This window comes from Mustela erminea, chromosome 11, assembly GCF_009829155.1.
Source record: "Mustela erminea isolate mMusErm1 chromosome 11, mMusErm1.Pri, whole genome shotgun sequence".
Lineage (NCBI taxonomy): Eukaryota > Metazoa > Chordata > Mammalia > Carnivora > Mustelidae > Mustela > Mustela erminea.
This window is the reverse complement of record NC_045624.1, coordinates 88986449-89003172: the sequence shown is the minus strand read 5'-3', so window position 1 is coordinate 89003172 and position 16724 is coordinate 88986449. Positions and strand designations below refer to the sequence as shown.

The 16724-nt window shown below is 45.5% G+C and overlaps 1 long non-coding RNA gene and 1 pseudogene across 1 annotated transcript in view; both read left to right on the top strand.

Moving 5' to 3' along the window:
* Positions 1-205: 205 nt before the first annotated feature.
* Positions 206-16724, top strand: part of LOC116568605 — a 100752-nt gene continuing 84233 nt past the window's right edge. Inside the window, exons 1-3 of the long non-coding RNA XR_004276698.1 lie at positions 206-526; positions 1254-1357; positions 2261-2331. This is a non-coding gene — a long non-coding RNA (uncharacterized LOC116568605). The remainder of the gene's footprint in view (positions 527-1253; positions 1358-2260; positions 2332-16724) is intronic.
* On the top strand, positions 6941-9840 carry LOC116568596 (annotated as a pseudogene).

Here is a 16724-nt window from a genome sequence, read left to right as displayed (position 1 = left end):
CCCCCACGCCCTCCCCGCTTCCTCCCAAACAAAAACAAAACAAAACAGGACAGATGCACCTGCAGACGCTTTGGCCGGAACCTTGTGAATATCCACACGTCTAGGCTGGACTAGACAGTGAACCGGAGCCATTCAGCGGTGGTATCATCTCGAGAACCGACAACCCTTCCAGATAAAAATATTCGAGCTGAGGCGGAAGTGTCACTATTCTGAGTCAGACCCGACAAAGGGCAAAAAATAGAAGGAAGTAATACCTGATAAAGCCTCCGAGAGCGAGGTGGAGATGCTGAAGGATCATTTGTTTAGTTTTTGCAAACAAAACGAATTCGAATCGACCCAGTGTGCCTCTAAGCTCTTCCGCTTTTCTGGGTCTCCCTTCATATCCAGATGCAGAGGAAGTGTTGCAGTTACCAGGAAGGAAGTTTTAACCAAGTTGATTATACGTGTGATTGCTCATTTTAAAAGTGTCAGAAATGCATTTCCTGTTATAGCACAGAGGGAAGCACGAGAGTGAACGATGTTTACGGTATGTATATTCTCCCCTTTGAATGAATGCTTTAGAAGGGCAGAGACTGAAACAAATTAAAATACAAATTCATAAGGCATAAATATGCGAGACAGAAATAGTTCTTTCTAGATAGTCCTGAGAAGGAAAGGCCTAAAAGCTGCAATATTAGAGAAACAGTCTGGTTGGAAGCTTTTTAAGAGCCCAGGTAAGCCCATTAGCCCTGCAAAGCTCATTGAATTATTCCCCCCCAGCCCCCCGAATTCAAATGAACCCTTGCTCATCAGCTGTAACTGAGGGGTGGAGGGTGGGGAGAAACCTAGTGATCTAGGGGCCCGAGTTACCAAGCTGAATGAACATTTTCAAAGATAAGCTCTGAGAGCTTGCTTCTTCACCTTGCTAAGACATTTCTCTATATTTTCAGAGCATTCAGAGTCCAAATATCACTAGCGTGTGTATGTGTGTGTGCTCGTATCCATGTGTGCTGTTGGGGGAGACTTACTGTGACCGATATTGTCTACAGAAAAAATGGTTGTCATGGGAAGATTGGGGAGCTGAGCACTGACACACCATCAGATAGACAGTCACAAAGAGATAGCTTCTGAGTCCCATGGGAGTGGAGAATCCATAGAAAAACCATCCTAAATAATTTTTAGAGAGTTCTATATTTTCCAGGTGACCTCAGTTCTTTCTGGAACCCCTAAACCCACTCAGATCCTGAAGCAGTGTCCCCTCTCCTCTGCTCCAGGGTTTCCTATACTAGAGTTCATCCACAATCTGGGTTCTCCTGGACACTAGCTGAGCCCCAGGAACAACAGGGAGGATGGTGCTGGCCTCATAGCTTTCTTGGAGGTATGTAATTGAGAGGTTCTCTGAATTACTCTTACATCAAGATAAATTATCCTTGATCTGATCAGTCTCCTTTCACATGGACCCCTTGGGTCTTAGCTTTCTGCAGATAGTTTCTACAAATAGTCAAATAGTACCTGTAATCGTGGACAGCAGCACGCAAACCATTTGATGCGAGGACTTCCGCCCCAAAATTTAGAGGGGCCTCATCAGCTTCCCAAAGTATATTCCTACTTAGGAATCCTCCCTTAGGAGGATGGTGTATTTAGAAGCCTCAGAACTGTCCTCCTGGTAGATTCTGAATGAGGGGAATGTGCTTCCCCACCGACTGTTGAAGGGGGGCTAATTGGGGCAGGAGAGCTGACCACAGAGGGACCATGAACTTGGCCAGATCTCTTCCCAGACTATTTAACAGATCCCCCTCCTAGCCCTGGCTTAGTCACACTCGGGGCGGGGGGGGGGGCACATCCCAACCTGATTACCCCCCCACCCCCCACTTCCCATTACATTTGTTATTCCAAAGTGCTAGACACTGGCTCTTGGGTCTCCTTTCCACTGAAGGAACTACTCAGCTAAGTCCAATTATGCAAATATTGTCTGTTCTATGACTAAACTTGCAAATGGTTCAGGCTTTATTGGTGGTTTGAGATTAAAAATACTCTGCCCTTCCCCAAATCCTAATATAGCTGTTAAAATTTGACTATATGTCATAAGCGTTCCAAGGCAGAAGTCGTGGTCAATGTCTCCTTCCTTTCTGTGGATACTTCCTCCTTGCAGAAGAATCCTTTACGAGTTAGGGCCTCTTTCAGCCTCAGAAGACCCCTGGACTTCATCATTAACCTGCTTTATTGATATGTTTCTCTTTTCTTCTCCCCCACCCCATTCTGTGGATCTCCACGCATCTAGGACCATGTTTTTCTTATCAGTAGATCTACAAGACCTTCTGTATCACTCCCAACCATCGCAAGAATGACAAGGTAGGACAGATCAGAAAATAACCCAGTAAGATCTGTCAGTGGTTAGTGAACAGATTAAGAATGAATCATTTGCTATGAGGAAAGCTCATTGTGCTAGCCTTCAGAGAGTTTATTTACGGTCTAGTTGGAGAGATAAGATGTGCAGAAACAAAGCTAAGATGTACAATGTGATAGTACGTATAGGTACGATTAAGTACATTATATGATGTCTGCTACAAAAATGCAACAGTTTGAGGGAAGAGATCACTTTGGTGGGCTTTCTGGCTTAGGAAAGAACAGGGTGAGGGAAGCTTTTCTTTCCATCAGTAATCACCCCAAGAATAATAATACTATCATCACCCACAAGAACAAACTCTCCCATAGCACTTTCTATGTGACTTACATTGTTCCAAGCACTTGGATACATTACTTGATTTAATCCTCATCATATCCCAAGGAGAGCACTCCTGTTGTCCCCATTCACGGGTCATGAAAATAATGCACAAAGTTGGGTGACTTGCCCCCGGGTCCCAGAGCTGGGAAGTGGCAGCTGTCACAGTGTTTATTCCAGGGGACCATAGCTGTTTTACTGGGCTGTCTCCTCCACTGGACTGTGAGTTCTTGTGGACAGTGACTGGTCTGCTCATCACCGAATCCCCCAGGGCCTGACACAGTGTACATACAAAGCAAGGGCCTTGATAAATATTTGTGAAATGGATAGTTTGTGTAGGATATCTCTGTTTTGAAAATCAGCGGAGGGACGCCTGGGTGGCTCAGTTGGTGAAGCGCCTGACTTTGGCTCAGCTCATGATCCCAGGGTGCTGGGATCAAGTCCTACATTGGGCTCCCTGCTCAGCAGGGAGTTTGCTTCTCTCTGCCTGCCACTCCCCCTACTTGTGCTCTCTCTGACAAAAAAATAAAATCTTAAAAAAAAGAAAAAAGAAAAAAAATCAGTGGATCTCCTTGCATTTACAGGAAGCAACAGGAATATGGGGGTGATCCCCCTTTAGTCTCCCAAATCAACCAAAACCCAGGCATCCCCTCCCTCCCATCTAACCATGTAACCCAAAGCCCCGCACTTTGCCTTCTCTGGAAACTTCAGAACAGGAAATATGGGAGGAAACGGTTGTGCAGACTGTGGCAGGTGGGAAGAAACTCAGTGTAAGATTATAAGGAACTGTAATGCTTTAGAAACATCCCCTTTATAGCCCCTCTGCCTGATCCAATTTATTAGTTCTCTTTGTTGTTCCCTTAATATAAGGAACTGAAATATAAGACCCCAAACTCCCTGTACCACCCATCCTTGTAAACAAGAAATCCACCGCACACCCCCGCCCCCGCCCAACACGGATGTTAAGCCCCAGCCCTGGGACCTTGTCTGCAAAATTACCTGCAGACACTCTAGAAGTTTTATCTACCTACACACCTATCTACTATCTCATCACATGACTGTCTCTATCTCAGGTACCGAGATCCTGACAGAGACAGAGCTGCAACATCGAGTGCAGCTTCCAAACCAAAGATGGTGCTTGATTTCCCTGTTCTAGGGCATAGCAGAGACGTACAACGGGCTTAAATGGAGCCTGCTCTCAGAGCTCTGGTCCAGACCTGGAGCGATGGCAACAGAAGCGGCTTCTCAGGCCTTTACGTGGGACTTTGAACCTTTCAAAGCCCTGGGTTCTCTGCTGAAGAGTTTGGCGGAGGCACATCCCGTTGGAAGGAAGCCCAGAGGATGCTTCTCCAGGTTCCAGAAAAAGAGCGCAGGAGTGCGGGCGGGGGGATGGGAAGTGGGAAGGGAGCGCAGACCCCGAGCCAAGCCCTGCGGGGCTGGGGACGCGACAAGGCCACCGCCCTGCGCCGCCCTCCTGGAGTGGCGGACTGGACTTGGGGCCGTGCGCCACCTGCCCGCCTCCCCGGGGCCCCCGCCCCATGCTCCGTTCCCCGCGGGGCGCGCGGGCCGGGCGGACCCCACAGCCTCGCTCCTTCGGGTACCTAGGGGGAATCTTCTTCGCCTCTAAAGCCTGGCCGCTGGCTCTGCGATTACCCATTTCGTGGTTCTGTTTAATCCGGTGAGAATTTTCCGCGGGTCCGGAAAAGCCCCAATGGGCGTGGCTCCACGAGGGTGTGAGTGCCCCCCCCCCCCGGGTTTCTCATTTTCTTTTATAGTGGATATCTGCCCCCTCCCCTTCCTTCCTTTTCTTTTAAAATAGTATTTACCGTCTTGAGCGGGGGAGGGGCTTCTGGATTGTTGAGAACACTGTTTCTGGATGACGCAGGGGCGGCGCGGAGTGACCACTTTGCTGAATATTCATCGAGTTGCACCCTCGATGGTCACTTTTCTGCGAGTGCATTATACGTCAATATGGATCAACCATAGTATTTACCTAAAGTCATTTTTACTTTAAAAATGTCTGAAATTTAAGCAACTTTCCATACTTTCTTAATTAAGAGGGTTTTCCGCCGCCTTCTTGGCAGACCCCCTGCCTTGTGAATCTGGATGTTCCGGGTGGGGGCAATGCCGGACCATGATGTCTGCTTCCCACGAAGCAAGCGTTCGGTTAACGTTTGTCATGGACTGTCGTCTGTGTGCTGGCAGATGGAATCCCTGGCTGCAAGGAGCTTGCCCCTTAGCAGGCCAGAGATGTCCACCTGCTGTCATCACACACAGATGACGCGGGGGGCAGCAAGGGTTGTAGGAGTTCAGGGTTGTCTTTCCCATCTGAGCCTTCCAGAGGGAAGGCCTTGCTCCTTAGGGGTGGGTGGCAGGGAGAGATGGACAGGGAGAGGCGAGGTGGAAGAGCATTCCAGCCGAGGGCATAGTATAGGCAGGGAGAGTTTGGAAGACTGAAATTTCCTTAAGTAGCCTAGAATGCCGGAAGAGGCCCACAGAGCGCGGGCTGTGGCCAAGTGCGGGTATGCCCGACTGGCGGGGAGCAGCCCAGTCTGTAGGAGTTGTTGCACGAGTGGGAAGAGCCAACCCCAACAGGCGGGGGTGGGAGAGTGGGGGGGGGGGCGGGAGCAGAAGCGGGGGTTAGAATACATCCCTCGGGACCCCTGTACTTTCTTTCATAAAAAGTAACGGCTTTCCTGAGATGTACTTTACGTACCATTCCCTTTAGCTTAACCTTGCTCCTGGTCCTCTGGGGCCAAGGCCACAGTCCTAATGCAGTCATGAGGGTATCCTAACTGAGCTAATCGCATAACAAAATCTCAGTGGTTTACTGCTTTCTTGCCTCTAGAGCTGGTGGGTTGGGGACAGGGGGTTCCAAGCATTCACTCCAGAACCGGCTCCCTCCAGCTAGAGGTCCTGCTCTCCCCTTGGCCCTTGAGGCCTCCACTGGGTTTGAGAACTGCCTGTGGCTCTCGTGCCGTCACTTCATTGGTCAGAACTCTGTCACGTGACCCACCGAACGGCCCGGGGACTGGGGAGCAGCCTCTCTGGGTGCCCCCCCCGTGGGGGAGGGGAAGAAATGGAGCGTTCTGTTGGCAGCAACATAGGGGCGTTGTCAGCGCTTCGAGGAGCGTGATACAATGTAAGTAACATCATCTATCTGAGTTCACGTGTTCTGGATTATTTCTGTCATGAGACACTTAGAATGTGGCCCATCAGCGTTAGACCGTCACTGACATGATTGTATCTTATCTCCTGTCTATGCGGAAGGGTCAGTGATGAGTAAAGGCTTCCACGGAACCAGACACTGGCCATCCCCTCTGTTGCCTTTTCCCGACCTTCGAGAATAGCGCAGTTCTTCCTGCTTTTGCTGGGAAATGGTCTCATCAGGAGGCGCAGTTACCCAGAGAATCTGCCTGAGAGAACGGAGATTCCTAAACAGCTGATCTTGTCAGAATCGAGGCCAACCAAAACACTTTTTAAGTCACACTTTTAGAGTATTTTGTGAATTATTATACCACCCCATCTCAAAGTTTATCAGTTATAATCCAAGTTTATTTTGATGATCTTAAAAAAACCCTATTTTTACTAAAACATACATATCCGCAGCAGTATAGGGCACTGAGGGAAGGCTCGGGTCACACGGTCCCTTGGAGACCAGGCTGAGGGAAGTCTACCATCTTCAACATGTGGCTTACTGGTTGCCCGCATTGGCATCCAGCCAGAAGGTGTGAGTGGCATGTGACACGGTCAATTTTGATGGGCTGGGCCTGAAAGTGGGAAATGACCTTTCCATCTACATTTTATTGACCAGAATGGAGTCGTATAACTACGCCTACTGCAAGGGTCTGAGCCTCTGTTGCAGTTCACCAGTGACCACCCAGAGATAGTGATGGGGTTGGTGCACAGCTGGTCATCTCTGCCACAGTGGGGCCAGCATCTCCTCTTTTTAAAAAATGAACCTACCTACCTTAGCTCTACCCAAATGTGATATACTAGGGATGCTGGTTTTAAGAAAAAAAGGAGATTTTGCTTTTAATACAATGGGTCTAGAAGGATGAAATATTTTGTTGTTCGATTGATAATGTAAGTTTATGGGATTGGTAATATAAGTCCCAAAGGAGGGGTGTAAGCTTTCAAGATGGTGGTGGCTGGGTGGCTGACCGGTACACAGAGGTGAAGGCCCCTACGAGGTTTTTCTGTTTTTTTGTTTTAATGAACAAGTGAACCATACAAATGGTCAAGATGGGATGGAGATCGACATCATCCACCAAGAGTGGAAAATGTTTGAACCCCACAGACCAAGCCCAAAGAGAAGCCCAGAAGAGAGAATTAAAGAAGAACAAAAAAACAGTACATGATGGTACGAGCTGCAGTTCTGAAGATGAAGGATCCTAAGAAGATTATCCAGGACATGGAGAAATTGGAGGAAATGGAGTTTAACCCGGTGCAGCAACCACAGTTAAATGAGGAAGTGCTGAAAGACAAGTGTAAAAAGCTGCGTGAAACCTTTGAACGTAACCTACGACTCTTTGAAAAAGACAGTCCGGGTATTTACAAAGAGCTGAAAAAACTAGAAGTAGAATATGAACAGAAAAGGGCTTAACTTAGCTGATATTTTGACACTGTCAAGAATGCTCAGCGTGTGGAAGTGGAGAGCTTTCCCTTGCCAGATATGCCGCATGCTCCTTCCAACATCTTAATCCAGGACAGGCCTGGTGCCCAGCCACCCTCCATCCTTAAAAAGACTTCAGCCATGTTTGCTGTGCCATGTTTGCCCCCTGGCAGAAAACCTCCTGGTCCCACCACCTCCTCAAGCCTTGCAAATGTATGGCTGTAAATTGGGCTTTGCCCTAGATCTTCCCCCTCGTAGGCAGGATGAAGACTTGTTATATAGCCCAGAACTTGCTCATCGGGGTCATGATGATGATGTTTCCAGCTCCAGTGAAGATGATGGGTATCCTGAGGACATGGATCAAGATAAGCACGATGACAATACTGATGACAGCGACACTGACAGATCAGATGGAGAACGTGAAGGGGATGACCTTGTGGATGTGATGATAATGAGAGAGACTACAACGAAGGAAAAAAGTCAGGTCTGAGTGTGAGATTTGCACATATGCCTGGAAAATCAGGAAGAAAAAGAAGAACATGAAGGCACTGACTCCCCTTCAACCGTGATGCTTTGAAGGGCAGGTCAGGAAATCCCCGAGTAGGGACAAGAAGTAGAAGAATTTTCAGAGGATGATGACAAAGATGATTCTGATGATTCTGAAGCAGAAGAGCAATCACAAAAACAGCATAAAGAGGAATCTCTTTCTGATGGCACATCTACTGCTTCTTCACAGCAGCAACCCCCACCCCCCAGTCTGTTCCCTCCTCCTCAGATTCAAGCACCTCCCATGCTGGGACTGCCTCCTCTTGGACCACCCCTGGCTCCACCCTCGACCTCCCATGGGCCTTCCTCCTGGACCACCTCTCGGAGCTCCTCCATTCCTGAGACTGCCTGAAATGCCGGGACTCTGAGGACCTTTACCCCCTGACTTTTGCCTCTAGGCCCACCACCAGGCCGATCTCCTGGCCCTCCCCCAGGTTCACCTCCAGGTCTGCCTCCTGGCCCTCCTCCTCGGGGACCCCCACCAAGGCTCCTTGGTGCATCCCCCTGCTCCTTCAGGTATCCCTCCTCCTCGTCCTGGCATGATGCACCCACCTTTGGTGCCTCCACTTGGACCTGCCCCATCTAGGCTTTTCCCACCAGCTCTGTTGCCGAACCCAGGGGTTTTATGTGCTCCACCCAACTTGATTCAGCGACCCAAGGTGGATGATACAAGTGCAGCCTCCATTGAGAAGAAAGCACCAGCAACCGTCAGTGCCAAGCCACAGATGACTAATCGCAAGGCAGAGATCCCTCGATTCGTGCCCACTGCATTGAGGGTATGTCGGAAGGGTAAAGGGGCCACTGCTGCTCCCCAAAGAAAGTCACAGGATGATTCTGCTGTGCCTCTTGCCAAAGAAGCTCCCAAGTCTGGTCCATCTGTTCCTGTCTCAGTGCAGACTAAGGATGATGTTTATGAAGCTTTCATGAAAGAGATGGAAGGGTTCCTGTAGCAGCTTTTAAAGCCAGAGCAGGTTTCTGTTCATATCAGTGGTTGGTGGGGAAAGAGGCTCTTACTAAACTTAGTGAAAGAGCGACTTTCACCGTCAGGGTATTTTTAAATTTCAGTTCAAGGAATATCCTAAAGTTTAGAATTTCTTGCATATAAGAGAGGATTATTTCATTCAGAATAGATGGGTTATTGAAGCAGTGCTGCTAATATACATTCCCTTTCATACCACCGTGTTCATCCTGTTTGTTCCCCTTCTCCAATTCTTTGGAAACTTTTGTGATCAGGGGGATCTTTGTTACTTACTTGTTTTGATTTTTTTCTTGTGTGCAGTGGGCATTGGAGTAGAGATTTCCGAAAAAACAGTTTATTTTACCCCAGCTTGCCTTTTGTGTTTGAGTTATTTTAATATTTTCTTATAAATATTTTGTAATATTTTAGTGAAATGGATCGCAGTGTCATCTCCTAATACAAAGCAAGATATGTGGGAAGAAAATGTACAATTCTTTGATTAAAATTATTTCCCACTCACCTAAAAAAAAATATGAGTCCCAAACAAGGATAGATAGCGTGGATTGTTACCTGGTGCCAACGTACAGAGGAGTAAGAAGCAAGGCAGAAGTGATACCCGGTAGGGTTGGTGACAAATTGTCCAGTTCTAGAAGGCGAGCGCTAAGACAATATTCTCCAACCGTCTTTGAAGTTAAGATGATCATTGATTTGGTTTGACCTATGAAAGGTGAGCAGAATTGTGTCACAAGCTGTCATGTTTCCTCCCCTCTGCTGTGGGAAACTTGAAGCACTTGAGCCCATGTTGAGATGTCAACATGGCCCCTGAAAGGCTGGGACCAGCTGAACTCCCCAGTTTACTCACGTTGAGCTTGCATATGGGCAGGAAATGCGCTGTTGGTGGGTCAAGTTACTGAAATCTTGCTGTTGTTTATAACCAAAATCCAACCTACTATGTTCTGACTCCCATGTCGGGTAAAGGTTCTCTTTGAAGAAACAGGCTGACGTAATATTCTCGATCAGATTTTAGAAGGTTAAATTTCACTCTAGGGAATTTGAAATGCAAAGCTGTTTTGGGTGAAAGATTGTAATGATATCAACTTGAAGTGGTATAAACCCTTCCTATGTATTCATTAAGATACAATAGCCATCTTGAAAAGACTTCAAAAGTGACGCTATAAACTTCTTTATTATAAAGAATACCACAGAAAGAGCATTTTATCTAATGCTTTTAAAGTACACAATTATAGAAAAATAACCTCTAACTTCTTTTTCCAGCAGTTTTTAAAAAAGATCTTACTTTCAGAGTTGTAGATGTAGTTTATTAAGTAAATTATATATAATTTTTTTTTTCGTCTTTGTTCATAAAACTGTTCCTCTTTTTCTTCAGGGATTTTTGTGTGGCTTTTCTTAGAACTTATTCCTTTTTAATTTTTTTTTTAAGATTTTAAAATTTATTTTAGAGAGAGAAAAAGAGAGAGAGCGCATGTAAGCATGCATACAAGCAGGGGGGAGGGATGGAGGTGGAGAGAAATTGCCAAGCAGACTCCTGACTGAGCACCGAGCCCACGCTCTGTCCCATGTCCCTGAGATCATGACTGGAGCCAAAAGCAACAGCCAGACGCTTAACTGACTGAATCACCCAGGCGCCCCAAAACTTACTCCTTCTTGTGGTATTGAAATGACTGGAATTAATACCAGAGGCTCTTCTCCTCCTTTTATTTCCTCAGTTCTGCTTTAAAAACTCTATGATTACCATATTTAACTTACAGCATCAGTGTATATTACCACTAGTGCCAACACTCACGTGGAAACCTTATTATTCTCTGCCCCAATATGCCTCATGATGAATAAGGCGAGGGTAGTGCTACACCATACACCTCAGCGTGAGACAACAGGCCGTGAATCTTTCCTACTTTACAGTACGGCAGGAAGTTCAAAACTTGGTGGGCAACAAGACAGACCACGCTAGCATTTCCCAAATGCCAGGCTTTGCTCTGGCTATGTCAGAGCCCTCTGGGAAACTGGTTAAAAACACAGGATTTTTGGTTTCACTCCATTGTCCCTGAATCAAAACATCCAGACAGAGGACCTGGGAATCTGCATTTTTATAATCTCTCCAGTCGATTCTGGTGGACAGCGGGGCCCACTTCTAGTGGGTCGTGTGCCCTCTCCATCCTTTCTTGGCCTCTGGGCCCCTAAACCACTTACGATGTGAGATGGTGAGATCCTTTGAGGCAGAGAAACTTCTGATAGAAAGTTTGAACTTTGAGTTAACTAAATATGTACCCCAAAGGAGACAGAGTGCAGAAGGGAGGGGCAGAGACAGAGAGAATCTCAAGCAAACTCTGCACTGAGTGGGGAGCCCAACTCGGGTTCAGTTGCATGAACCTGAGATCACGACCTGAGCCAAGAGAAAGAGTCGGCCACTTAACTGACTGCACCACCCAGGCACCCCCAAAAGAGACGTTTTAAAATCGACAAGACTGGGGTGCCTGGGTGGCTCAGTGGGTAGAAGCCTCTGCCTTCAGCTCAGGTCATGGTCTCAAGGTCCTGGGATCCAGCCCCACATTGGGCTCTCTGCTCAGCAGGGAGCCTGCTTCCCCACAACTCTCTCTCTGCCTGCCTCTCTGCCTACTTCTGATCTCTCTCTCTCTGTCAAATAAATAAATAAAATCTTAAAAAAAATTGACAAGACTGAGGGACTTTTAATTGGCAAGTGTAATTTTTCCCAGTTGGTGAGGATAGAGGCTCAAGAAAAAGAGAAGTCAGAGCAAACGGACACCTTTTTGTCTTTGCACAACAGAATCATGGTGTGTAGACTAGATGTACACTAGACCTCTTTGTCCTTTAAGCAACCCAGCCCCAAATTTAACATTAAAAAATTTAATTTGACATTAAGATTATTTTTCAAGCAAAATTTATTAAAAACCATTCCCTGGGATGTATTTTGGAAAATGTTGACCCACGTCATTTTGCTGCTTCTCCGTGTGCCCATGTACACATGTGCACTTACACAGTCTTAGAAAGCGTCGTCACGCACAATTTGGTGGCTTCCCCCAATGGCGGACTCAGACCACTGGGAAGTAGGATTCCGTGTGGATCTGAAGATTGCTGCTGTAGAAACTGAGACGTAGGAGTGAAAAAACTGGGAATGGAAGGTTTGGTGTCTTCATTTATGTTTCTCCAAAACCACAGCCTCCAAACTGAGACAAAGGATTTGGGTGCCAGAACTTGATTTGGGAAATGATCCCAGGAAGCATAGTGATAGAATCAGTATGGAGACACAGAAAGTGAGGGAAGGTCAATGACCACTGTGGGCACAGGGCTCGATCCCTCTGGGATGCTTCCAAAAAAATATGTGCAGCAGCCCCAGGAACATCCTACTGACGGGAGCAGGAAGTTGATTACTTACACTTCATTGGTCGGGGGTTACTCCTGGCCACATAAATCCTTCCACGTTTCTGACCCTTCTCAGACTTGGCCCAAGTGTGCCCTTCAGCAGAGAGACACAAGTGCTTGAGGCTGGAAGCTGTCAGTATTGTGGGAACCGTTTCCTGAAGACCTGGGTGGTGGTGGGGGTGTTGGGCCAAGGGCATACCGATGGATTATTGACAGGATCTGCTATAACCAGCCTAACTCTCATCTTTTAAGGTCATTGTTTCTGCCCCTGTTGGCAAATAGTTTTTCTGTGGTTGTGCCACCAGTTGGAACTGCCTATTTTGACCTCAACTGTATGATCAGTCATAGCATGTAATGTACTTTTTTTTTCGATTGATTGAATATTTTATTTATTTATTTTATATAATTTATTTATTTGATAGAGAGCATGAGCAGGAGGGAGGGGCAGAGGGAGAAGCAGATTCCCCACTAAGCAGGGAGCTGAATGTGGGGCTCAATCCCAGGATCCTGATATTATGACCTGAGCCGAAGGCAGATACTTAACCAACTGAGCCACCCAGGTGCCCTTATTTACTTATTTTTAAGGAAGATTTTATTTGTTTGTTTGTTTATTTACTCATTTAGAGAGTATGAGTGGTGGGGGCCGAGAGAGAAAAAGAGACTCTCAAGCAGATTCCATGTTGAGCACAGAGCCCGATGTAGGACTTGACCTTATGACCCCAAGATTATGACCTGAACTGAAATTGAGAGGCAGATGCCCAACCTACTGAGCCACTCAGGTGTGGCACTGATTGAAGGGGTTTTTTTGAAGATTTTATTTATTTATTTGACAGACAGAGATCACAAGTAGGCAGAGAGGCAGGCAGAGAGGGAGAAAGGGAAGAAGGCTCTCTGCTGAGCAGAGAGCCCGACGCAGGGCTCGATCCCAGGACCCTGAGATCATGACCTGAGCTGAAGACAGAGGCTTTAACCCACTGAGCCACCCAGACACCCCCTAATTGAAGATTTTTAAAAATTTTATTTACTTATTTTTTTAAATTAAAGTATTATTATTATTAACATGCTGTGTTATATTAGTTTCACGTTTACAGTATGATTCAATAATTCTGTACATTACTCAGTGCTCAGCAGGGTAGGTGTACTCTTAATCTCCTTTATCACTTGTCCTCCTATCTAACTCCCCTCTGGCAACCACCAGTTCTCCATATTTAAGAGTCAGTTTTTTTCTTTCTTTTTCTTTGTTTGTTCATTTTGTTTTTTAAAAATTTCACACGTGGGTGATAGCATATTGTATTTGACTTTGCCTGACTTATTTCCCTAAGTATTATACCCTCTAGGTCGATCCATGTTGTTGCAAATGGCAAGAAATCATCCGTTTTTATGGCTGCATAATATTCCACTGCACCACATCTTCTTTACCCATTTATCTATCTACAGAGACTTGACTTATTTCTGTATCTTGCCTATTGTAACTAATTCTGCAATGAACATAGAAGTACATACAATTTTTTGTATTAGTGTTTTCATTTTCTTTGGGTAAAGGCTTGCCTTACACACCAATTCTGGAGATATCTTTTCATCCTGCTTTGCAGGAAACAAATGATGTTCAGTATAATCTAATCTCATGGGACTATAAGTCTAAGAATAGGATGAAGTGTAGATAGGGAATTTAGTGGCCATGTCAGTCCTGTGATCAGAACCTATTGTTAGTGACTTAGGAGCTCAGTCAGACCTCGTCCCCCACACTCACATAACCTGACCTGCCATCATGGAAAGGAAATGGAAATTAACTGAAAAGTAGGTGACTCATTTTAACAAACATTCAGTGAGTCCTATTGTTTCTTCTAATAAAGAACATACTGAGTGAAGGTGATCTTAGAAGTAAAATCGTAGAATTTTAGAGCTGCTGGGAGTTATGCAATATGTATTTTGAGTCTCCTTTGTGTAGTGGTTAGGAATGTGGACTAAGCAGAGCACCCGAGTGGCTCAGTCGTTGGGCACCTGCCTTAGGCTCAGGTCACGATCTCAGGGTTCTGGGATTGAGCCCCATATCGGGCTCGCTGCTTGGCGGGAAGCCTGCTTTTCCCTCTCCTACTTCCCCTGCTTGTGTTCCCTCTCTCACTGTGTCTCTCTCTGTCAAATAAATAAACAAAATCTTAAAAAAAAAAAAAAAAAGGAATGTGGGCTAAGGAACCAGGCTGCTTGGGTCCAAATGCTGATTCTGTTGCTTGCAAGCTAGCCCTGGGCAAATTACTTTGTATTTCTGTGTCTTAGTTTCTTCTATACAATAGTATCTATGTCATAACATTTTAAGGATTAAATGAATCAAAGCATGTAAAGCTCATAGTACTGGAGAGTGGTGAGCAGTGGGCAATAGCCATTAATTAATTGTATCCTGCTTCACAGAGCTGCCTGGAGACCTTTCCAAGGCAATGCCCTTAACTTGTGTCAGAGCTGAGACTGGAACTCATCCTGTTTTCTGATTTCTAGAACAATTTGTTTTTGGCACAAGTTGTTGAATGATGACAGAAAATCTCTAAAGGTGAGACGTTTGTTAGTCCTTGAGAGACAAGGTGAACAATGTTTTGAGAGCGATTTAAAAAATCACGACGATGGCATCCCATAGCACATTCTATCTGTAAACATTAAATGTAGATGTAATTGAAAGTAAGGCCTAGAGGTCATCATGGCATCAAATCATTATGGAAGCTTCCTGAAAGCGAGGAGAGCCTTGAGCATGGTGCATCTGGGTAGCATTGAATTTCCTGGGAATAAAAAATGGGGAAGGCTTTCCGTGTGGGGAAAGGGCATGATGGTACCAAGAGGAGGTGCACATAAAACAGGGGCTCCCAAGAAGATGGGCTGGATGGCAGGGCACTGAGGCCACATACTGGTGGCACGAACAGTCTGGGTTCGTGCATGGCTTTTGTCTGGCCTACAGAGATTCACAAAAGTCTGGGTTAGCTACTTTATCTGTCATGGTTCTTAAGAGAAACAGAACCAAGAAAATGTGTGTGTGTGTGTGTAGTCTGAAATTACTGGGGTAGGCTGGCTGACTGGAAATTCAGATAGGATTTCAATTTACATTTTTTTTTTCTTTAAATTACCTGATAGAGAGAAAACAGAAGCAGGGGAGAGTGGCAGAGGGAGAAGCAGGCTTCCTGCTGAGCTGGGAGCCCCACACAGGGCTAGATCCCAGGAACCCGGGATCATAACATGAGCCAAAGGCAGCCCCTTAACTGGCTGAGCCACCCGGGTACCCCTCTATTTACATTTTTGAGACAGAATTCCTTACTCTTTCTTCTCCAGCAAACCTCAGTTTTTTGTTTGTTTGTTTGTTTTGCTGTTAAGTCCATCAACTGATTGAATGAGGCACTCCCACATTATCAAAGGTAATCTCCCTTGCTTACAATCAGCTGATTGTGGATGTTAACCACATTTACAAAATATCTTAATAGCAAAATTAAGTGTTTGACTAAACAATGGGGCACCATAATCTAGCAAGCCGACACATAAAGTAACCATCATAGCCACCCACATTTTAAAAATCTCTAAATTTTAAAAGGAAGAGCCGGATTTCTAGATTCTTCAGACAATTGGGAAGATCTGGCAACTCTGGATGGTAAACCTTTTAGATGAGGGATGGACTTCAGGATTGCCTCAATTTCCACCTTGTCCATGGGCATTTGGGTTTGTATCCTGAACCCTCAGAGGGAATGGAGAAAACTGAGTTTGGAAGGCAAGACCGTTTAATGGAGGACGTTGAAATCTAAGTTCAGAAGAGAATCCCAGCAGCAAGGAAGAAACTTGGAGATCTTCCAGGTGAGCGATTTATCTGTGGGGGGTGCTGGGCAGGGGGTAGGGGCATGGTGGGAGTGGTAGGATCTGGTTCCTGGGAATGCTTTCTTCTAATGGTTCCACTTTAATCTGGTTTATGTTTTGGGTTGCTCAAAATTTTGAAGACCACTCTTCAAGACCAGCATGGCCATTTCATAATTAAAGAAACTGAAGCACAGATTCTCAGTTTGGATTTTATATGACAGGCCATAGAGAGCCTTTGAAGTACACTGCCCAGGAAACAGCCAGTAGTTCATGTCAGCAAACTTGTCTGACATCTTTCGTTATGCTGCACACGATAATATCCTGATGACTATGAATAAGCCTATGAATGTGTGTTTAACTCCTTCTGGATCCCTTGCTCTCAAATGTATCTAACTCCTTTTTGAATCTATATTTTTTACTTACCTCTCAAGATAATTGATTATCTTCACGTCTCTATTCCTAGAAGTACATCAAGCGGTCCACCTGTTTCCATCTTCAACTTAAGATTGAATTTTTAGTTAAACAATAGAAGTGTTCAGAAGTTTAAGAGCCAAATGTCACAAAGATGGAGGCAAAAATGGAGACAAATTTTATCTCCAATTACATATAATGAATCCAAAGAACATAATGTTGATGTGTATCTACCTGCTCATATAATGTCATCAAAGTTTTTTTTAATCTCA